Source organism: Ovis canadensis, chromosome 1 (genome assembly GCF_042477335.2).
Source record: "Ovis canadensis isolate MfBH-ARS-UI-01 breed Bighorn chromosome 1, ARS-UI_OviCan_v2, whole genome shotgun sequence".
Taxonomy (NCBI): domain Eukaryota; kingdom Metazoa; phylum Chordata; class Mammalia; order Artiodactyla; family Bovidae; genus Ovis; species Ovis canadensis.
Window position 1 is genome coordinate 117,411,896 of NC_091245.1, and position 23,712 is coordinate 117,435,607.

General features: G+C 43.3%; 1 non-coding gene across 1 annotated transcript; it reads right to left on the reverse strand.

The window, feature by feature from the left end:
- Positions 1 to 15,105: 15,105 nt before the first annotated feature.
- TRNAC-ACA (transfer RNA cysteine (anticodon ACA)) lies at positions 15,106 to 15,177 on the reverse strand. Its single transcript has one exon. It is a non-coding gene; the product is annotated as a tRNA-Cys (tRNA).
- Between the last annotated feature and the right edge of the window lie 8,535 nt (positions 15,178 to 23,712).

Below are 23,712 nucleotides of genomic sequence, written 5' to 3' on the forward strand. Positions count from 1 at the left end.
CGGAGGGATTTTCCTGAGCATTGTCCTAAGGATAGAACTTTGGGGAGAAAAACTAACATCTAGAGAAAAACAGTCTGGGAGGCTTTCTGTTTCACCACAGGACAAAACCTTAGATTAACCCCTTTCAGGAAAATCTTCGGTGAGAACTGACATCATTCTTCAAAGCTTCTGAAGTTGGGGTGGTTTCTCTTCATCACATGTCCCATGACTGTGCAAAGGCTGGACCACCACCAACTCTTGTTCACAAAGAGGTCACATAAGGATTGATTCCTGCCCTTAAATTCACGAGATACACAGTATCTTTCCCTTGAATGAGTTAAACCTCCTCCAAGAATGCTTTGTTGCTGGATACTTGTAATACTACAGATTCTATCTTATGAAAATTATTAAGGATTGGAGCTAATTACTAAGCAAAAGTGAATAAAATTATTTTTAGAATCTCAATATACATAAAGTAGCATTATAAGTTCCACTTGGTTGAAGATGCTGTAATAGTACATTTTTTAAGTATTTGCATTGTACATTTAAGCTTATAATGGATTTTTATCTACATTCTATCATTTAGGGCTTAAAATAACCTAAGATAAAGGCAAGGTCAATGTCACAAGATGAGGAAACCAAGACTTACAGAAGTTACTTAACTTGCCAATGTTCATCACAGTAACAAGCTAGAGAACTGAGCAAGCACCCATTACTTTCCATTTCAGATATAGTGAGTGATCTTCCTGTTATGGGAGATTTAAAAAAAAAAAGAAAGAAACAAAAAATTATCAACCTAAGACAGAAATGGCACCTAATACTGCAAGGAAATGGGAGATTATTATACATAGTGGAATTAGCTCAGCTTTTGTTTATCTTCCTTTCTATCATGTGACCATGGAAATGCTCCTGAGCTTTAACTGGCTGCCCTGGATATCAACTCATTTCCATTATAACAACCTTGAAAAAATAATCCTCAGCATCATTTATATAAGAATGATTACAGTCTATTGTTACTTAATCTTAGATCCTTTGGACCATTTATCCACATTTGACCTCAGTCTTTTTCTAGGACCAGCATGTGAATTGAAGATGATCTTTAAAATAAATGAACTGAGGAGGTGAAATTTCTCCTTTGACCTACCCAAACAGTAAATCATCAAGATATTAATGGGTGGGACTTCCTTGGTGGTCCAGGGGCTGAGACTTCATGCTCCCAATACAGGAGGCTTGAGTTCGATCCCTTTTCAGGGAGCTAAAATCCCACGTGCTGCAACTTAGAGTTCACATGCCACAACTAAAGATCTCACATGCCGCCACTAAGACCCAGCCAAATAAACACGTACATTTTTCAAAGATGTCAATGGGCAAGTAATGTCATGTGAATCTTGAATAAATGTCTTAAGCATGTTGTTGTTGCCATTCAATCAATCACTCAGTCATGTCCGGCTCTGAGACCCCATAGAATACAGCACGCCAGGCTTTCCTGTCTTTCACTATCTCCCGGAGTTTGTTCAAACTCATGTCCATCAAATTGGTGATGCCATCCAACCGTCTCTTCCTCTGTCTCCCCGTTCTCCTCCAGCTATCAATCTTTCCCAGCATCAGGGTCTTTTACAGTGAGTTGGCTCTTCACATTAGGTGGCCAAAGTAATAAAACTTCAGTTTCAGCATCAGTCCTTCCAATGACTATTCAAGGTTGATTTCCTTTAGGATTGACTTGTTTGATCTCCTTGCAGTCCAGGGGATTCTCAAGAGTCTTCTCCAGCACCACAGTTCAAAAGCATTAGTTCTTCAGTGCTCAGCCTTCTTTATGGTCCAACTCTCACATCCATACATGACTACTGGAAAAACCATAGCTTTGACTAGACAGACATTTGTCAGCAAAGTGATGTCTCCACTTTTCAATACACTATCTAGGTTTGTCATGGTTTTACTTTCAAGGAGCCAGAGTCTTCATTTCAGGACTGCAATCATCATCTGCAGTGATTTTGGAGCCCAAAAAAATAAAGTCTGTTTCCATTTTTTCCCTATCTATTCGTCATGAAGTGATGGAACCGGATGCCATGATCTTAAGCACGTGGGTTGTTTTTTGTTTTTTGTTTTTAAATCACTGGATATATTTTTTTCCATCTAGAATTAAGCTCAAAACAATCTTTTGACCAATTGATACACAGAGCGTTGTACAAGCTCATCAGAAATTCAGGTTTTATCTGTCAAATCACTCAAAAACTCTATGTGTCTCAGTTTTTTTTCATTTATAAATAGGGTAAATTGTATCTAAGTTGAAATTTTTTTGTAGAAGTTAACTGGGCTTTTATACATGAAATTGCCTAGCCATAGCACAAAAAAAGAAAAAAAATTGATCCTAAACATGATGTATAGCTAACCTGTTTTTGTTTTTTCTGGGAAAATTAAGGATTGGTTCCAAAATTCTAGCCAATTTTCTCTATCAGTTTTTTCAAACTTCATTACGATCATACTCAGTATATATTTCCTGTCCCTAATCTGTTTTTCTGTATCTGTGAATGTTTTAAATAGCTTCTGCATCCCTCCCTTGATGTAGCCTGAGTACTCCCAGGTATACCATGTCATTGTCCAAAGTCTGAGAGACTCTCTTCACCTCTATCCTGAACACTTTGTGTTGGTGGATGCTGTTCCCAGCATACTTGCCATGGCAGGTTTTATACAGATCTGATGATCTGCCTGAACTAAAACATGCTGTATGTTCCAGTGTATCAGATTCAAAAGATGTCAAACTGATTGAGAAAATGGTAGAGGTGAAGAATCTAAGCTACTCCATTTTGTTAACAGAAAAACTCCATTTTGTAAGGTTCCGGGAAAAGAGCCTTTGGAAATCCCCTGACCTCACCCCACCACCCATGAGCCAATCGGACCCCAGACCAGAATCTCCTGACAACGTTCAGGAACTTGTGGTCTACCTAGGTAACAGGGACCAATCAAAAGCCAACACACAACCCTTCGAAAGAAAGTGACCAATCAGATGTCCCCCTACCTAGAAATTCTTTTTTTTTATGAACACTCCCTATATAAGCAATGTAATCCAAAACCCAGGGCTCCTCCCTATAGCCGCTGCGTTGGTAACGGTGGGAGCCCTAGCTCGAACTTGGTGATAAAGACTCTCTTGCTTTTGCATCGGATATTGGCTCCCTGGTGGTCATTGGGAGATTTCGCGACTTGGGCATAACATTTGGGGGCTCGTCCGGGATCTCCCACTGGCTCCATGGGAAGACCAATCCGGAGAGTCATCTATGGCCGGTAAGCTTTTTTTCTTTCTTTCTTTTCGTTTCTGACAGGGCCTATTTTCTGAGACCAGTATATGACCCAGGTGGACGCGCTGACTGGTCACCGGTGTGGGTCATTGGGAGATGTCCCCGACCCCCTCGGAGGGGACGGAGTGCCCCTGTTCTCTGTAGACAATAGTGGGTCGCTCCTGCTGAACGGCTGGAGGCCGTCATCTTACTTTCAGTTTTGCCTCCAGACTCCCGGAGGTCTGTTTCTCCTGTCCCTCTGTCTGTCTGTGTGGCTGTTTGTATTGTGGTATTGTCTGTGTTAATTTACCAACATCTGACTGATCCAGGAAAGATGGGGCAACATCAATCTAGCCCTACTCCTCTATCTCTGATCACTGACCATTTTAAGGAGGTCAAGATGCACGCTCATGACCTCAGTGTAGAAATTAAAAGGAATAAATTAATCACTTTTTTCAGCTCAGAATGGCCGACCTTCCATGTAGGCTGGCCCTCAGAAGGCACCTTTGACTTGGGAACTGTACACCAAGTCCAGGATATCATCTTCCAACCGCGGATCGGACACCCTGACCAAGTTCCCTATATCATAGTATGGGAAATATCATACTGCACCCCCTCCTTAGGTAAAACCTTTTTTGCCTCAACAGGGATTTTCTACTGCTTAGGGGTTAGTGGCACGTGTAGGAAACAACCTGAAGAATCCCAAGGAGCCTGAAGCAACGGCGCCACTATACCCCATCTTGCAGGGGGGAACAGAAGAAGAACTCCTCTTCCCTCCCCCTTACCAACCCCTCGAACCACCATGGGCCCCTGCCATCCCTCCACCCAGGGCCAAAACACAGGAAGGGGGTCCCGCACAAAATACTCGCCATAGGAGAGCCATGTCCCTGGAGGGGCCAGCAGACTCAACAGTGGCCCTCCTCTTACGAGTGGCCAGCCCCCCCGATGAGGAAGGAAACCAACCTCATCAATATTGACCCTTCTCTACTAGTGACCTATATAACTGGAGAGCCCAGAATGCTAAGTTCTCAGACAACCCTAGAGATCTAACTAACCTTCTAGAGACTGTGCTTTTTACTCATCAGCCCACCTGGGACGACTGCCAACAGCTGCTCCAGATTCTCTTCACCACAGGAGAGAGGGAGAGAATACAGAATGAGGCCCATAAAAGGGTCCCAGGGGCAAATGGAGAACCCACCACTAATAGAGATGAAATTAACACCTCTTTTCCTTTATCGCGACCTGACTGGGATTACAATATGGCACAAGGTAAGGAGAGGCTCCGGGTCTACCGCCAGACTCTTTTGGGGGGGCTTGAGGCAGCTACATGGAAACCTACTAACCTAGCTAGAGTAGGAGATGTTCAACAAGGCCCCACTGAGAGTCCTGCCGCTTATCTGGAAAGGCTGGTGGAGGCCTCTAGACAATACACCCCCATGGATCCAGAAGCAGAAGGCACTCAGGCTACTTTGATAATGCATTTTGTCAACCAGGCGGCCCCCAACATTAGGAAGAAGTTGCCAAAACTAGAACGCCTGGGTGAAAAGAGTATCCAGGATTTAATAACAGTAGCAGAAAGAGTCTACAACACCCAAGAAACCCCTGAGGAAAAACAAGCCAAAGCAGCAGATCGCCAAACCCGTAACATGGAATGCATCCTGCTGGCTGCAACAGTTCCTGACTCGGGAGAGAGGGAGCGCCAGTTGTGCCGCCTGGTTGCTGAAGGTAAGAGCTGTCCCCTTACGCGACCAGCATTAGGAAAGAACCAATGTGCCTATTGTAAAGAGAAGGAACATTGGGCCAAGGACTGCCCTAAGAAAAAGAAGGAACCATGAAAGACCCCCATCCTGGCCATCGAAGAACTGAGCGATTAGGGAGGGCAGGGTTTGGCGCCCCTCCCCAAACCCAGGGTAACCCTAAGAGTGGAGGGGACCCCAATTGACTTCCTTGTTGATACGGGGGCTCAATATTCGGTTTTGCTAGAGCCCCAGGGAAAACTGGCTGGAAAGACCTCTTGGGTGCAAGGGGCTACTGGAATGAAACAATAACAATGGACTACCCGAAGATCAGTGGACATGGGTGCAGGCCAGGTATCCAACTCTTTCATGGTCATTCCGGAATGCCCCTTCCCTCTGTTGGGAAGAGACCTGTTGACCAAAATGGGGGCCCAGATTCACTTCCTCCCGGGGGAAACTAAAATACCTGACCAGTTGGGCAGACCGATTCAAGTACTGACAATTCAATTAGAAGATGAATATCGGTTGCACCAAAAACTGACGCTCCCCGAAGCGGACATTCAAAAATGGCTAGACGAATTCCCTGATGCGTGGGCTGAGACAAGGGGAACCGGTTTGGCCGGACACCGTCCTCCTATATATATAGATCTCAAGCTGGGAGCTTTTTGCCTTTGAATGGTCTGACCCGGAAGAAGGAATCAACGGCCAGCTGACCTGGACTCGGCTGCCACAGGGATTTAAGAATTCTCCCTCAATCTTCGATGAGGCCCTCCATGAGGACCTGGGTGAGTTCAGATAACAACACCCCCAACTAACCTTGTTACAATATGTAGATGACCTCTTAATTGCAGCAAAGGACCAACAGACTGGCCTTATGGGCACCCGAGAACTATTGTAGACCCTTGGAAAATTAGGGTACCGAGCCTCAGCCAAAAAGGCTCAGATATGCCAACCAGAGGTCACCTACTTAGGGTATGTATTAAGGGAAGGACAGAGATGGCTGTCAGAGGCACAAAAGGAGACGGTACTCAAAATTCCTATCCCAGATTCACCTCGAAGGGTGAGAGAATTTTTGGGGTCCGCTGGTTTCTGCCATCTTTGGATCCCAAATTATACAGAACTGGCTACACCTTTATATGAAGCCACAAAAAGTACCACCCCTTTCAGTTGGACAGAGCAGATGGAGACCACTTTCAAGACTATTAAAACAGCCCAGCTGTCAGCCCCCACCCTAAGGTTGCCTGACGTTACAAAATCCTTTCTCCTGTATGTAGATGAAAAACAAGGAGTGGCGAAGGGGGTACTGGTGCAATACCTGGGACCTTGGAAGCGGCCAGTGGCTTACTTGTCTAAACGCCTAGACCCCGTGGCGTCAGGCTGGCCCCCATGCCTCCGCATGATTGCAGCAGTGGCCCTAATGGTCAAGGATGCAGATAAACTGACACTGGGGCAAGAGTTGCAGATCACCACCCCCCACGCCATTGAGGGCGTCCTAAAACAACCCCCAGATAGGTGGATCAGCAATGCTCGGCTGACCCACTACCAGGGATGACTGCTAAACCCCTCCAGAGTCATCTTTCTGCAGCCTACTGCTCTCAATCTGGCTACACTGCTTCCTAAGCTGGATTTGGAAGCCCCAATCCATGACTGCAGCGACATACTAGTCCAGGTACATGGGACGCAAGAGGACTTGCAAGATCGGCCTCTAGCGGATGCTGAAGTTACCTGGTATACGGAAGGAAGCAGTTTCGTCCGAGATGGGCTCAGGTATGCAGGGGCAGCCATAACCACGGAAACCTAAATTGTGTGGGTAGAAGCACTACCTCCGGGCACTTCGGCTCAAAGGGCTGAACTAATCGCCCTAGCAAAAGCCCTCCAGCTGGGGAAGGACAAAAAACTTAACATCATTACTGATAGCCGATAGGCCTTTGCTACTGCCCATATACACAGAGCCATCTACAGAGAGAGAGGACTCCTCACAGCCAAGGGTAAAACGATCAAAAATAAAGAAGAAATAAAAGCCCTCCTCTCAGCATTATGGCTTCCTAAAAAACTAGCCATAATACACTGCCCGGGACACCAAAAGTCAGACACCCTGACCTTAAGGAGAAACAATTTAGCAGACAGAGCAGCCCGAAATGCAGCCCAGGGCACCGTGATAGAAGCCACCCTTCAATTGCCCGACCCCGGGAGCTCTGTTCTGCCAGCTTTACCCAACTACTCACCAAGAGACTTAGACTGGATAAAAAGTTTACCTATGACCCAACAACTGGCCTGGTGGTGTCAGGCAGTGGACAGCTCCCTGAGCCTCCCGGAGGAACTAGGAAAGCAGGTGTTACTGAGGATGCATCACGCCACTCACCTGGGAACCCGCAAGATGCAGGACCTGATTAGACATGCCAAGATTACCATGAGAGACGTCAGATCGACAATAGAAAATATCATATCAACCTGCAAGGCCTGCCAGCTCACCAACGCTGCCCGTCATCCAGCCAACCACGGGTCTAGAGAATGCAGGAGTCGGCCAGGAGCATACTGGGAGGTGGACTTCACTGAGGTAAAACTGAGTAAATATCGATACAAATATCTACTGGTATTCATAGATACCTTCTCAGGGTGGGTAGAAGCCTTCCCCACCAAGAGAGAAACAGCACAGGTGGTGGCCAAAAAGCTGATTGAAGACATCTTGCCACAGTTCGGGTTTCCTGCACAGGTGGGGTCAGACAATGGGCCAGCCTTCGTATCTCAGGTAAGCCAGGGGGTAGCCCGGGCTTTGGGGGCTAGGTGGAAGTTACATTGTGCTTATAGGCCCCAGAGCTCAGGACAAGTAGAAAGGATGAATGGGACACTCAAAGAAACATTAACAAAACTAGTTGCTGAGACTGGCAGGGACTGGGTCGCTCTTCACTTTACTGGGTGCGAAACTCCCCCTATCAACTGGGACTTACCTCCTTCGAAATTATGTATGAGATACCTCCCCCAATAATTCTAACCTAAAAACAGAGGTGCTAGAAGAAATAGATGATCAAAGATTACTCTTTTGTCTCCAGTCCTTACAATACTCCCACAGGGACACGTGGAAGAGGCTCAAGGCATTATATGAATCAGGCCCACCAACCTGAATCCCACCGCTACTGACAAGGAGACTGGGTGTACATGCACTGCCATTGTCAAGAGACCCTAGAGCCCAGGTGGAAAGGGCCCTTCCTAGTTGTCTTGACGACATCCACTGCTCTAAAAGTTGACGGCATATCCACTTGGGTTCACTACACCCACGTATGGCCTGCGGACCTGTTCTCCCTAAGGGAAGAATTCCTTCCCCAAGGGAAGACCAAGCTGGACAAAACAAATCCACTCAAACTCAAGCTACAAAGGCGATAAAATTACTGTTTATGCTGTTGTCCCTACAGCTTACTGCTGCCGCTAACCCTCATCAACTGATGAACCTGACTTGGATGATTCTAAGCGCAACTACGGGAGAAGTAATTAAGTCCACCTCGACCATTCATCCCAAAAACACATGGTGGCCAGACTTGGAATTCGACCTCTGTCTTCTGGCCGCTGGATCTTGGGACATCAGCGAATGGGAGGTAAAGACACCCGGCAAGCCTGAATGTGGGGCTGGCACTAATAGGTGCAATACTCGGCCCCCCACTAACTCAGGACCTGGATGCAGCCACTACATTCAATGGGCAAGCTTACGGGAAACACCCTTCTATGTGTGCCCTGAAGGGAGACAGAACCGGGCGACCCTCAATAACTGCGGGGTGCTGACAAGTTTTACTGTGCCACTTGGGGATGCGAGTCAACGGGGATGGTCGATTGGGAGCCCCCTATTCGTGGTGACTTGATTACCTTGGGTCGCGTTCCGGGGCCCATTTGGTCAACTGGGGGACATGAAAGGGAGTCCCTGGCCAAGATAAGAGAAGGGCTGAGTCAGAGAAAAAGAGAAAGAGAAAAGTCTCAAAATTGGTTTGAATCCTGGTTCAACTCATCCCCCTGGTTCGCAACTCTCATTTCTTCCTTGGTGGGGCCCCTGATTATCTTGTTACTGCTACTCACCTTCAGGCCATACTTACTAAACAAATTGGTGGCCTTCATTAAAAGCCGCATCAACACGGTGCAGCTCATGGTACTCAGATCCCAATATACGGCCCTGCCAATGGTCCCCTTAGTGGGAGACAATATAGAGCTGACCCCAGACGCATGATTGGGTCTGTCCTGGATCCTAGAGAAGGGGGGAATGAAGAATCTAAGCTACTCCATTTTGTTAACAGAAAAACTCCATTTTGTAAGGTTCCAGGAAAAGAGCCTTTGGAAATCCCCTGACCTCACCCCACCACCCAAAGCCAATCGGACCCCAGACCAGAATCTCCTGACTTAACGTTCAGGAACTTGTGGTCTATCTAGGTAATAGGGACCGATCAAAAGCCAATACATAACCCTTCGAAAGAAAGTGACCAATAAGACGTCCCCCTACCTAGAAATTCTTTTTTTCATGAACACTCCCTACATAAGCAATGTAATCCAAAACCTGGGACTCCTCCCTGGGACTCCTCTGTGTCAGTAACGGTGGGAGCCCCAGCTCGAGCTTGGTAATAAAGACTCTCTTGCTTTTGCATCGGATATCAGCTCCCTAGTGGTCATTGGGAGATTTCACGACTTGGACATAACAGAGGGGAAAAAACTAGATGAGAAAATTAATTTTTTAAAACTATGCGGGAGACCCAGGTTCGATCCCTGGGTTGGGAAGATCCCCTGGAGAAGGAAATGGCAACCCATTCCAGTACTCTTGCCTGGATAATCCCATGGAAGGAGGAGCCTGGTAGGCTACATGGGGTCACAAAGAGTTGGACACGACTGAGCGACTTCACTTCACTTCACTTCACTTCAAAGTTTAACCTCAAATTCTTGGACCACAAAAATCTTGAACATTGATTAAGTTCATTCCTCCCTACTCCAGGTCCCTAGGACTTTACACACCTACACTGAATTCTCCCAGAAAGAGAGAGGGTGTTTAGTGCCTTCCTATGTAAAATGCATTTCTGAAGCAACTTAAAGTCTGATGAGAGTGATAGAACCTTGAGAATGATTCCATTTTCACATCTTCCTAAATGTGAACACTATTGAATCATTTCACCACAACCCATCCAACCACAACCCCAACTTTCACTGGACATGCTATACTCCCACACCAAGAGTAAAAAACAGAATAGGCTTCAAAGTAGGAATCCACAGGAGACCACAGACGATTCTTAGGACCATGGGATTATAAGATTTTATGTTCTTTTATGTAACTGCATCTGTGGAATAAATTATCAATGATGTGAATTAAAGAACTCTTCCTTAAGGCCTCCCTGAAGTTTAAAACCCAGGGTTCATATGGAGAAAATAACATGAGTAAGAAACGGTAGTCGATACTGTAATCTGCTTAGCAGCTTCTCCTCAGAACTGAGGTCCTGATTCCCCCAGGATCAAGAAGACACAGCTTCTTATAACAGACCACTGAGCCCCTCTTTGGGAATTGTCTTTAGCCAAAGGGAATCACCTCACCCAAAGTTCTGCCCTCCCCAAGATGAGCATGTATCCAGTACCCAGTGTAGGGTACAGCCTCCTTGCCTTGATTCAGGATGGCTCTGCAGGGCAATTCCAGTGCAATTCTCTGTAAGACAGGCTGAGGCTTCATTTGCAAATTCTTGGTAGCTCAAACTCTCCATTTCCCCATTGTTTCCTCCTTCGCTCCCTTACAGATGTCGAACTGATAGGTCTCCTGCATGCAAATCTCCATCCAGACTCTGCCTCCCAGGGAACCTGACCCAAGACAGAGACAGAGACTGTGTCTCTCCCAGGCCTTGTGTCTCCGTTGTAATTACTTAATTCTGCCAGTGTTAATGCAAAATCAGTCACCAACACTGCATGAAAATAAATGGCCAAGGCACTATTCCAATAACAATTTATTTCCCTAAAAATAGGTAATGGGCCGGATTTGGCCTTGAGGTCATAATTTGCTGATCCCTCCCTTACATTTCCCAGAAATTAATACTTATTAAATCTACATTGATAGATTTAATTGATCATTAAATCTACAATGATCAACTTAATCTTATGGTTTACTCTTCACTCACCTAAAAATTATTTGGCCTAGAATTTGTTTCCCGGTTTATTAATGAGGAATTTGCAAAGGATGAGTTCAAAAGCCTTGCAAAAGTTGAGCTAAGTTATATCTATTATTCCTGTTTAATTAACCAGCCCTATAAACTTATTAGAAGAAAAATAAAAACTTCCATGATCTAAATTTATATGTCATTCCTTCTCTATAGAAAGCTTATGTTCCAGAAAGACTGGATATTAGAAACTAATTCTACTTGGAACCCCTTTTTCAAAACTCAGGTCAAATGTCACTTGCAATACAAGTCTTTCACAAGTCTCAGGAATGTTGAAGAGTTATTTTTTTTCCATGCTTCTATCTATCAATGTTTTGCACACTGTATGGTACTCATGAAAAAATCAGTGGCAAAAAAAAAAAGTGACTGAACGTTACTCCACAGAAATAAGGTTTGCATGAGTTGTTACTCAGTATATTGCCCTGTTACAAAAACTTTGTAAGTTCTTTTTCATTCAAGAATGTTCAATGGTACTAGAACCTTACCAAGAAAGTTTTGTAATGTCCATAGACTGGTCAAGATTTAATTAAAACAATAGTCTTTTTCCAGAGAATCCCATTAGTGAAGAATAAACACCGGCTGGAAACAGGCGATCTGAGTTCCAGTCTCAGCTAGATTATTTGGCTGGATGACTCTGAGTAAGCTATGCTTTGGGTCTCAATTTCCTCATATGTGAAATAAATTAATGGGACTAGATGCACCCTAGAGTAACTTCTGTGTGCTAAACAATGCTGCCTAAAAAGGCCAGGCATTTATCTCCAACCCAGTGGTCTCTACTCATCATTGTCCTTGCCTGAAATCCCGGAAGAACAGGAACACTAGGGGTTGGACCCTTCCACCCTCCTCCAGAGTTCCAGCATCCCTTTTCATCTCAAAAATTTCACCTGGAAATTATTTCTTTCCATTTCAATATAAAGGGCACATACAGAGAAGTTTGGGGCTCAGAACATTTGTGCAAATTCTCTGTGATATTAGAGACTTGTTCTAGGAAGGATGAGCCTTCCAGCAAGAGTCTTGGGTAACAAAGCACCCCTTAATCCCTTTAGTGAATCTCCCCAGCGTAGTGTGCCACACCTGCAGGGACAGAGGTTAATTGTCACAGAATCAAAAGAAGAAATCTTGTCAATTCCTCATGAGTCATAGGGATACCTGAGAAGAGAGTTGTGGCAGACAAGCAGAGAAGCTAAAAAAAAAAAAAAAAATGCCTAAGGAAAAGAGAAACATAGGAAGTATTAACTGGAGAATACAGAAGACTTAATGGAGAAATGACTTATACCCATGTGCCTTTTTTAGGGAAGGCAGATTGAAACTCCACAGAGCTTCAATTTTCCTCTAAATGCTTCTGATTTCAGACACTCCCTGGGGTCCAAGCTCCCTCTGGAGAACTCTTAGCAGGGAGGAAGTTCTGCCACACCTGCTGCAGAAAGAGATGGCTTTTGTAAAGGGACAGAGTAGGATATCCCAGTGACAATGGGAAGGAAAATGACGCCATTCATTTGAAAGAGGGGGCTTAGCCAGAGAGGGAGCAATCTTAGCAAGAGGTTTCTAAGCTTTACATGTTCCATAGGTTTCACCTTCCACAGCAGTTGTCCAGGCAACACAGTGAGGTCACAACCAAAGAACAAACAGCGTCAGCCTCATTGAGTGTCACCGCCTTTACCTGCCAAGTACAGGTACAAATAGTACCCTCTCTTGTCTGGCAACAGCATCCTAGACCCACTCCCAGATTCACAGACCATAGAATGCAGAGAAAGAAAGACAGACATTCTATTGTTTTCCACATGTGCAGCTTCTTCATAATCCTATAAAGAAGCTGCAACTGTCTAAGGATCTCTCGAGTATAGCAACCTTTAAAAATATGTTATTTTTAACCATTCTGGCAATTTAGAGTTTCACACCACGGGAAGAAAGTCTTCTGTTTTGAAAAATAACCAGCCAAGGAATCTCAGAAAATAGAGCCAGCTTTTTTTTTTTTCCCCAAAAAAAACTAGGCGTATGACTCTAAATGCTTTCCTTATTCATAATTTCAGAGGACAAAGTAAACAGTCAAATTAAAATGGGCCCAATAGCTCCAGGACAGAAGAACACAGACAGCCTCAAGGACATCAGACTGTGCACAAGAAAGAAGTAAATATTCAAATTGTGGTGAGTCCCATGCAGCTAACCGTCAACTGAAGCGACTGCCTTCCTCTCAGCTCCATCCCAGCCCAGTTATAAGATGCACCCCATCTGTGATCTTTCTAAGTGGGAAAAAAGCTAGGAAAACTTTATAATGAATTATATACTGAAATTAACTGATTCGCTCTAAATTTACCCATTTGCCCTAGAAATAAATTAGAAAAGCCATAAAAATGTATACGTATGTATTTATCCTGGTTCCAGTGATAAAGGCCACTTGGTGGCTTACCCAGATATGCCAAAACTGGCTGCCTCTGTCTGCTAGTACGTTATCCTCACACTGTGCACACCATTTTTTAAAAACACCAGTGACACACTGTCCAAAATTGAGTTATTTTTATACCTGTCTTATTTCTTCATTAGATGGGATGGACCTGGATATTATCATACTAAGTGAAGCAACTCAGACAGAGAACAAATATCATATAATAGCTCTTATACACAAAATCTAAAAACCAAATGATACAAATGAATTTACTTACAAAACAGAAATAGGCTCACAGATTTAGAGAATGAACTTATGGTTACCAGGAGAGAAGGAAGATAGGAAAGATAGATTGGGAATTTGGGATTAACATGTATGCACTGCTATATTTAAAAGTTGATAACCATCAAGGACCTACTGTATAGCATAGGGAACTCTCAATATTCTGTAATAACCTAAATGGGAAAAAAATGAAAAAGAATATACACATTCATATGTATAACTGGATCAGTTTGCTGTACACCCAAAACTAACACAACACTGTTAATCAACTACACTCCAATATAAATAAATAAAGGGTTTTTTTTTAAAAAAAAAAGGATTTGAACTGCAGTGGCACCAGGGCCAGGTCATATACAAATACTAAAAAGAAAAGTTCCAGACAACACAGCTCATTAGAACAGATCAGAGGGAGAGATATTTTGAAATCTCTTTGATTTATGACCTACTGTAAGATATGGAGAAGTTATTTATGATCAATATGTATACCTGCTAGCATCTCGCTAGAGTCACTGGTTGGTCAGCCCAATCCAATGGACATACTCTCTGTGTTCTTTCTGTTGGCGTGTGTGTTAGCTGCTCAGTCATGTCCAACTTTTTGTGACCTCATAGACTGTAGCCTGCCAAGCTCCTTTGTCCGTGGGATCTTCCAGGCAAGGGTAATGGAGTGGGTTGCCACTTCTTTCTCCAGGGGATCTTCCTGACCCAGGGATCAAACCCAGGTCTCCTGCATTGCAGGTGGATGCTTTACCATCTGATCTACTAGGGAAACCCATCTTGGTGGGCTGGTACAGGTTCTACTGGTACAGGCAATGAATCTAGATGTGGTAACTAACATCCCTGAAAAAGAGACTGATTACTCAAATGCTTGGGGACCTGACCTAGAGATAGGAGTTTTCAGGGAGAAGGCAAGTTGGTACGAAGAAGATAGACTATAACAAGCTTCCCTCCACAATTTTCATTTGCAATTCCTTACAACAGCATCCTTCTATATTCACCTTCCTTAAAGAATCATGGAGAATTATTTTCAGGCCATCTGGATGCTCACTATAAAACTTCCTCAACTTATTTCTTCTAATGCTGATACAAATGGAATGCCAATAAAGATAAAACCTAATCTAGATTGCCATATAATCAATCAAACTTTATATATCTTGAAAGTGAAAGTGAAGTCACTCAGTCGTGTCCAACTCTTTGCTACCCCACAGACTGTAGCCTACCACGCTCCTCCATCCATGGGATTTTGCAGGCAAGAGTACTGGTGAGGTTGCCATTTCCTTCACCAGAGGATCTTCCCAACCCAGGGATCGAACCTGGGTCTCCTGCATTGTAAGCAGACGCTTTACCCTCTGAGCCACCAGGGAAGTCCTTTACCTTATATTATACTAAAAGATATGGGAAATATAAATTAGGAAGTATAAGACATTAAATCTTTTGTGCTTATAAAGTATAAAAATTTTATGTGAATAAAATATTAAATAGGAGTGCTCTTGTTTTAAGAAGTTTCTTCTTTTGGTAGGGGCAGGGGAAAGATCCTCTTTCCCTAGAAATTTATAGATCAATCATATGTCTCTCTTTCCACTCAAATATAGGAATTTGAAGAGAAAAAGCGAGTTGGTAGAAAAGATAGACTCTAACAAGCTTCCCTCCATAATTCTCATTTGCAGTCTCTACAGCAGCATCCTTCTATATTCACCTTTGTTAAAGAACCACACAGAATTCCATGTGCCTTCTCAGTTCCAGTATTTTGAACATGGCTCCCAATGCCTGCATCATTATCACTACATATACATCTCAGCTTCCCACTCAAAGGGGCTTCCCTGATAGCTCACCTGGTAAAGAATCAACTTGCAATGCAGGAGACCTGAGTTCGATCCCTGGGTTAGGAAGATCCCCTGGAGAAGGGAAAGGCTACCCACTCCAGTGTTCTGGCCTGGAGAATTACATGGACTCTATAGTCCATGGGGTCACAAAGACTAGGACATGACTAAGTGACTTTCACTTCACTTCACTTCCCCTTCAAAATCACTCATACCAAGCATCACTTGACATTACAAAGCTCTATCTTGCTGGTAAATCTGTTTAAATATTCGTTTTTCCAGGAGCCTTTCCACAAGACCCTAGACTAGATGAAATTCCCCTAAAATGTGTTATGATAGCACCCTATATTCCCTCTAGCATAATACTCATCACAGTTCAGTTCATTCACTGTCATGTCCAACTCTTTGTGACCCCATGGACTGCAGCACACCAGGCTTTCCTGTCCATCACCAATTCCAGGAGCTTGCTCAAACTCATGTCATCGAGTTTGGTGATGCCATCCAAACATCTCATCCTCTGTCATCCCCTTCTGCTCCTGCCTTCAATCTTGCCCAGTATCAGGGTCTTTTTCAGTGAGTCAGTTCTTCGAATCAGGTGGCCAAAGTATTGGACTTTCAGTTTCAGCATATTCATCCATTCATTCATTCATCCCAATGAATATTCAGGACTGATTTCATTTAGGATTGACTGATTTGATCTCCTTGCAATCAAAGGGACTCTCAAGAGTCTTTTCCAGCACCAAGTTCAAAAGCAGCAATTCAGTGCTCAGCTTTCTCTATGGTCCAATTCTTACATTCTTACATGAATACTGGAAAAACCATAGCTTTCACTACAAGGACCTTTGTTTGCAAAGCAATCTCTTTGCTTTTGAATATGCTGTCTAGCTTGGTCATAGCCTTTCTTCCAAGGAACAAGCGTCTTTTAATTTTCTGGCATCAGTCACCATCTGCAGTGATATTGGAGTGCGAAAAAAAAAAGTCTTCACTATTTCCATTGTTTTCCCATCTATTTGTCATGAAATGGTGGGACCAGATGCCATGATCTTAGTTTTCTTAATGTTGAGTTTTAAGTCAGCTGTTTCACTGTCCTCTTTCACTTTCATCAAGAGGCTCTCTAGTTCTTCACTTTCTGCTAAAGGGTGGTGTCCCCTGCATATCTGAAGTTATTGATATTTTCCCCAACAATCTCGATTCCAACTTGTGCATCATCCAGCCCAGCATTTCACATGATGTACTCTGCATGTAAGTTAAATAAGCAGGGTGACAATATACAGCCTTGAAGTGCTCCTTTCCCAATTCGGAACCAGTCTGTTGTTCCATGTCTAGTTCTAACTGGTGCTTCTTGACCTGTGTACAGATTTCTCAGGAGGCAGGTAAAGTGGTCTGGTATTCTCATTTTTTAAAAATGTCCCACAGTTTGTGGTAATCCACACAAAGGCTTTGGCATAGTCAATAAAGCACAATTAGATGTTTCTTCTAGAACTCTCTTGCTTTTTCAATGATCCAACAGATGCTGGCAATTTGATCTCTGCTTCCTCTGCTTTTTCTAAATCCAGTTTGAACATCTGGAATTTCACAGTTCATGTACTGTTGAAGCCTGGCTTGGAGAATTTTGAGTGTTACTTTGCTAGCTCAGAATTTGTGGGATGAGTGCAATTGTATGGTAGTTTGAGTATTCTTTGGCATTGCCTTTCTTTGGGACTGGAATGAAAACTGACATTTTCCAGTCCTGTGGCCACTGCTGAGTTTTCCAAATTTGTTGGCACACTGAGTGCAGCACTTTCACAGCATCATCTTTTAGGATTTGAAAGAGCTCAACTGGAATTCCATCACCTCAACTAGCTTTGTTCGTACTGATGCTTCCTAAGGCCCACTTGACTTCACATTCCAAGAAGTCTGGCTCTAGGTGAATGATCACACCGCTGTGGTTACTGGGTCATTAAGTTCTTTTTTGTATAGCTCTTCTGTGTATTCTTGCCACTTTTCTTAATATTTTCTGCTTCTGTTAGGTCCATACCATTTCTGTCCTTTATTGAGCCCATCTTTGCATGAAATATTCCCTTTCTATCTCTAACTTTCTTGAAGAGATCTCTAGTCTTTTCCATTCTATTATTTCCCCCTATTTCTTTGCATTGATCACTAAGGAAGGCTTTCTTATCTCTCTTTGTGATTCTTTGGAGCTCTGCATTCAGAAGCTTATATCTTTCCTTTTCTCCTTTGCCTTTAGCTTCTCTTCTTTTCTTGGCTATTTGTAAGGCCTCCTCAGACAACCATTTTGCCTTTTTGCATTTCTTTTTCTTGGGGATGGTCTTGATCACTGCTTCCTGTACAATGTTACAAACCTCCACCCATAGTTCTTCAGGCACTCTGTCTATCAGATCTAACCCGTTGAATCTATTTGTCACTTTCACTGTATAATCATAAGTGATTTGATTGAGGTCATACCTGAATGGTCTAGTGGTTATCCCTACTTTCTTCAATTTAAGTCTGAATTTTGCAATAAGGAGTTCATGATCTAAGCCACAGTCAGCTCCTAGTCTTGTTTTTGCTGACTATATAGAGCTTCTCCATCTTTGGCTGCAAAGAATATAATCAGTCTGATTTCAGTATTGACCATCTGGTGATGTCCATGTGTAGAATCTTCTCTTGTGTTGTTAAAAAGAGTGTGTTTGCTATAACCAGTGCATTCTGTTGGCAAAACTCTGTTAGCCTTTGCCCTGCTTCATTTTGTACTCCAAAGACAAATTTTCCTGTTATTCCAGGTATTTGTTGACTTTCTACTTTGGCATTCCAGTCCCCTATAATGAAAAGGACATCTCTTTTGGTTATCAAATAGAGTGGTGGAGTAGAAGGACGTGCGCTCAACTTCTCCTGTGAGAACTCCAAAATTACAACTCACTGCTGAGCAATCATTGAAAGGAGACTATTGGATCCCACCAAAAAAAGATACCCCACATCTAATGGCAAAGGAGAAGCCCCAGCAAGATGGTAGGAGAGGCGAAATCACATTTAGAATCAAACCCACACCCACCAGAGATGCTTGGAGGGCTCAAACAAAACCTGTGCACAACAGGAGACCCCACAGAGACTAAGCCAGACCTGCCTTTGAGTTTTTGAGTGTCTCCTGCAGAGGTACAGGTCAGCAGTGGCCTGCCACAAGAGCAGGGGCTCTGGATGCAGCAGACCTGGGTGTGGCATAAGCTCTCTTGGAGGAGGTCGCCATTAACCCTTCCATAAGGCTGCCAGAACTTACACAGGACTGGGGAAACAGACTCTTGGAGGGCACAAACTAAACCTTGTGCACACCAGGACCCAGGAGAAAGGTGCAGTGACCCCACAAGAAACTGACCCACACTTGCCTGTGAGTGTCCAGGAGTCTCCAGCAGAGATGGAGGTGGTGGCAGGGGCCTGCTGCAGGGTCAGGAGCACTGAGTGCAGCAGTGAATACATGAGACTTTTTGAAGGAGGTGGCTATTAACTTCATTACCTCCACCATAGTTTGGTTTCAGGTCAAACAACAGGGAGGGAACATGGCCCCACCCATTAACAGAAAATTGGATTAAACATTTATTGATCATGGCCCCGCCCATCAGAACCACACCCAGTTTCCCCCTCAGTCAGTGTCTCCCATGAGGAAGCTTCCATAAGCCTCTTATCCTTATCCCTCAGAGGGCAGACAGAAAGAAAACAACAATCACAGAAAACTAATCAAACTGATCATCGAATTCAACTAGAATTTTACTTGCTTGATAGTCTATTGTGTCAGCTAGACTGTAAGTCCTCTAAGAAAGGGGACCATGTCTGTCTCAGTCACACCAATCCAATAAACATACCATCTGTGTTCTCTGGCACAGCTTATAAATCCAGACATAACAACAGTCATTTATCTGTCTGAGAACATTTCTAGTTATCTGTTAGGTAAGAAGTTAGGCTTGAGCTAAAAGGGGTGACCTAGCCAAAAATGATTCAAACTTATCTCTAAACCCAACCCCAAAATGCCTCTATGCTGCCCAGGAGAGCTCACAGATACACTGCAAAATAACCACAGAGCCTTTTTCAACTCCAGCGCATGTACCCTTGAGGCACAGCTGTGTCCTCAAGTGACCTTAGGCAGCGGGAGCCTATTAAGGGTTCATAAATATTCTATACATACATACATCTGATTATAACAGATTGAATTATGAGAAAGACATGCGCAGTAGAGCTTGTTGTTATGTAACTTGCAACTGTCGATCAAAACTGTCAGTCCACGCCTGTCTAGATGAATATGTAAAAGTTCTGTCTTGAAAAACCCCCTACCTCATTATATCAGTGCCAGTGCCTCTCTTGGCTTGGCCCACCTCTCCCTTGAGGTGTTCTTTCTGTTCTTTCTTCAATAAACTTGTTTTTGTCACAGGTAAGACCTCAGATTTTTCTTTGTGTCCTTACCAAGAACCGAGGCCCACAAGGAAGGGTCTTCTTTGACTCTCCTTATACGGTAACATTATCCTCAGAGGCTAACTCAGAGTTCTGATTTTGGGGGAAGAAGATAGGTTGCTTAAAGGAGGATTTTGTGCATTACAGTGACCTGCAGAGTTCCAAGCAAGTAGGAAGTGTTTGGTACATATTTACTACAGAATAAATATCAATGTAGTTAAGAATAAATCAAAGAATGAAATTATTACAAAATGTTCAGTGCTTATCAGAGAAGTGACTAAAAATGCAATAACAGTGAATGAAAAGTGATGAGTCAGTCTAATGTTGTTCTTGATTTAGCTTAGTTCAGTGTTTGGAAACAAGAGTCGACTACTTTTTGTGACTTGAACATCCTTCCCTCAAAAAAGTCCACCTTTTTTTTTTTTTTTTTTTTTTGCTTAAGAAGTATTTCTTCTTTCAAACTTGAAACTTCTATTTTATATTGGGGTATAGCTGATTAACAATGTTGTGACAGTTTCACATGAATAGTGAAGGGACTCAGCCATACATATACACATATCCATTCTCTCCTAAACCACTCTCCCATCCAGGCTGGCACATCACATTGAGTAGAGTTCCATGTGTCATACAGTAGGTCCTTGTTGGTTTTCCATTTCAAATAGAGCAGTGTGTACGTGTCCTTCCCAAACTCCCTAACTATCCCATTACCCTGGCATCATGTTTATTCTCTAAGTCTGTGAGTCTGTTTCTGTTTTGCAAGCAAGTTCATTTGTATCATTTCTTTTCAGATTCTACATATAAAGGATGTCATGTGATATTTCTCCTCTGTCTAACTTACTTCACTTAGTATGACACTCTCTAAGTCTATCCATGTTGCTGCAAATGGCATTATTTCAATCTTTTTAATGGCTGAGTAATATCCCATTGTATATATGTACCACATCTTCATATGAACATTTAGGTTGCTTCCATGTCTAGACTGTTGTATACAATGGTCCAATGAACACTGGGGTGCATGCATCCTTTCAGATCATGTTTTTCTCTGGACATATGCCCAGGAGTGGGCTTTCAGGGTCATATGTTAGCTCTGCTTTTAGTTTTTTAAGGAACCTCTATACTGTTTTGCATATGGCAGCACTAATTTACATTCCCAGCAACAGTGTAGGAGGGTTCCCTTCTCACCACACCCTCTCCATCATTTGCTGTTTGTGGATGTTTTGATGATAGCCATTCTGACTGATCCACCCATTTAAAAAAACCTCTTCCTGTTGCTTGTAACGGAGACTAATCCATTCCTATCTCGACATCACCAGATAGTTCAGTTCAGTTCAGTCGCTCAGTCATGTCCAACTCTGTGTGACCCCATGAATCGCAGCACGCCAGGCCTCCCTGTCCATCACCATCTCCTGGAGTTCACTCCAACTCACGTTCATTGAGTCCGTGATGCCATCCAGCCATCTCATCCTCTGTTGTCCCCTTCTGCTGCCCCCAATCCTTTCCAGCAGCAGAGTCTTTTCCAGTGAGTCAACTCTTCGCATGAGGTGGCCAAAGTACTGGAGCTACAGCTTTAGCATCATTCCTTCCAAAGAAATCCCAGGGTTGATCTCCTTCAGAATGGGCTGGTTGGATCTCCTTGCAGTCCAAGGGATTCTCAAGAGTCTTCTCCAACACCACAGTTCAAAAGCATCAATTCTTCGGCACTCAGCCTTCTTCACAGTCCAACTCTCACATCCATACATGACCACTGGAAAAACCATAGCCTTGACTAGATGGATCTTAGTCAGCAAAGTAATGTCTCTGCTTTTGAATATACTATCTAGGTTGGTCATAACTCTTCTTCCAAGGAGAAAGTATCTTTTAATTTCATGGCTGCAGTCACCATCTGCAGTGAGTTTGGAGCCCCCCCAAAATAACGTCTGACACTGTTTCCACTGTTTCCCCATCTATTTCCCATGAAGTGATGGGACCGGATGCCATGATCTTCGTTTTCTGAATGTTGAGCTTTAAGCCAACTTTTCGCTTTCCTTTTTCACTTTCATCAAGAGGCTTTTTAGTTCCTCTTCACTTTCTGCCATAAGGGTGGTGTCATCTGCATATCTGAGGTTAGTGATATTTCTCCCGGCAATCTTGATTCCAGCTTGTGTTTCTTCCAGTCCAGCACTTCTCATGATGTACTCTGCATAGAAGTTAAATAAGCAGGGTGACAATATACAGCCTTGACATACTCCTTTTCCTATTTGGAACCAGTCTGTTGTTCCATGTCCAATTCTAACGGTTGCTTCCTGACCTGCATACAGATTTCTCAAGAGGCAGGTTAGGTGGTCTGGTATTCCCATCTCTTTCAGAATTTTCCACAGTTTATTGTGATGCACACAGTCAAAGGCTTTGGCATAGTCAATAAAGCAGAAATAGATGTTTTTCTGGAACTCTCTTGCTTTTTCCATGATCCAGCGGATGTTGGCAATTTGATCTCTCATTCCTCTGCCTTTTCTAAAACCAGCTTGAACATCAGGGAGTTCATGGCTCACGTATTGCTGAAGCCTGGCTTGGAGAATTTTGAGCACTACTTTACTAGCGTGTGAGATGAGTGCAATTGTGCGGTAGTTTGAGCATTCTTTGGCATTGCCCTTCTTTGGAATTGGAATGAAAACTGACCTTTTCCAGTCCTGTGGCCACTGCTGAGTTTTCCAAATTTGCTGGCATATTGAGTGCAGCACTTTCACAGCATCATCTTTCAGGGTTTGAAACAGCTCAACTGGAATTCCATCACCTCCACTAGTGGGCCACCTCAAAGTCCCCATTGCCTCTCTCTGGAATGTGCAATGCAAGGCAGAAGATAAAAACCAATTTAATGATGTGTCTTCATTTGATCAATAACCCAAGCTCCATAGGTTTCTCTCTAGAAAACAGGCTAAAATGAAAAGAAGAAGTGAAAGACAAAACCTGATCACAACTGTAAATTAATAGAAGTTGGATGTTCTTCACTTGGAAAACTTTGTGGTTGAAGTTATGAGGAGGAGACAATGGTCATCGTCCAGTGAATCACAGGTTCCCCTGCAACTGCTGTTTAAATGCTTTTGTCTCTGGTACAGGAGCCCCTATTCCAGCTTCTCATCCTATTCGCCTAAATTGACCCTGACCACTGATGTGATAACTACTGATTGGTATTCAGAGTTCCCAATTTCAATACATTATTCATTTCACAATAATTTGTTGAGTTTCTATTATGTACTGGATACATGGGGTTCCGAGGTAAACAGAATAAACCATGGCTGTTGTCTTCATGAAATTTATAATCTAGTGAATGGGAAGGATTAGATCATAAAATAATATTGCAGATCATAAATGCAGAATTACAGATGGTGATGCATATCAGGAAGAAAAGGTATAATGTGTTATGGGAGATTTTAATGAGGAAATGTTTTAAATTAAGGGATGATAAAAAGCTTCTCTAAGGAACCAGGAGCCTAGGGAGTGGATGGATTCAGCCAGGAAAAGACAGGGGACATCATGCTCCAAGCTGAGGGAAAAGCTTATAGGAAAGCTCTGAAGTGGGAGAGAATTTAGCCCATTTGAAGACATGGTAGAAAAACCAATGCAGACACAACATTTTGGGAGAAGGTGCAAGAAAAGCTTGAGGGGTAAGCAGAGGCCTGATCTCAT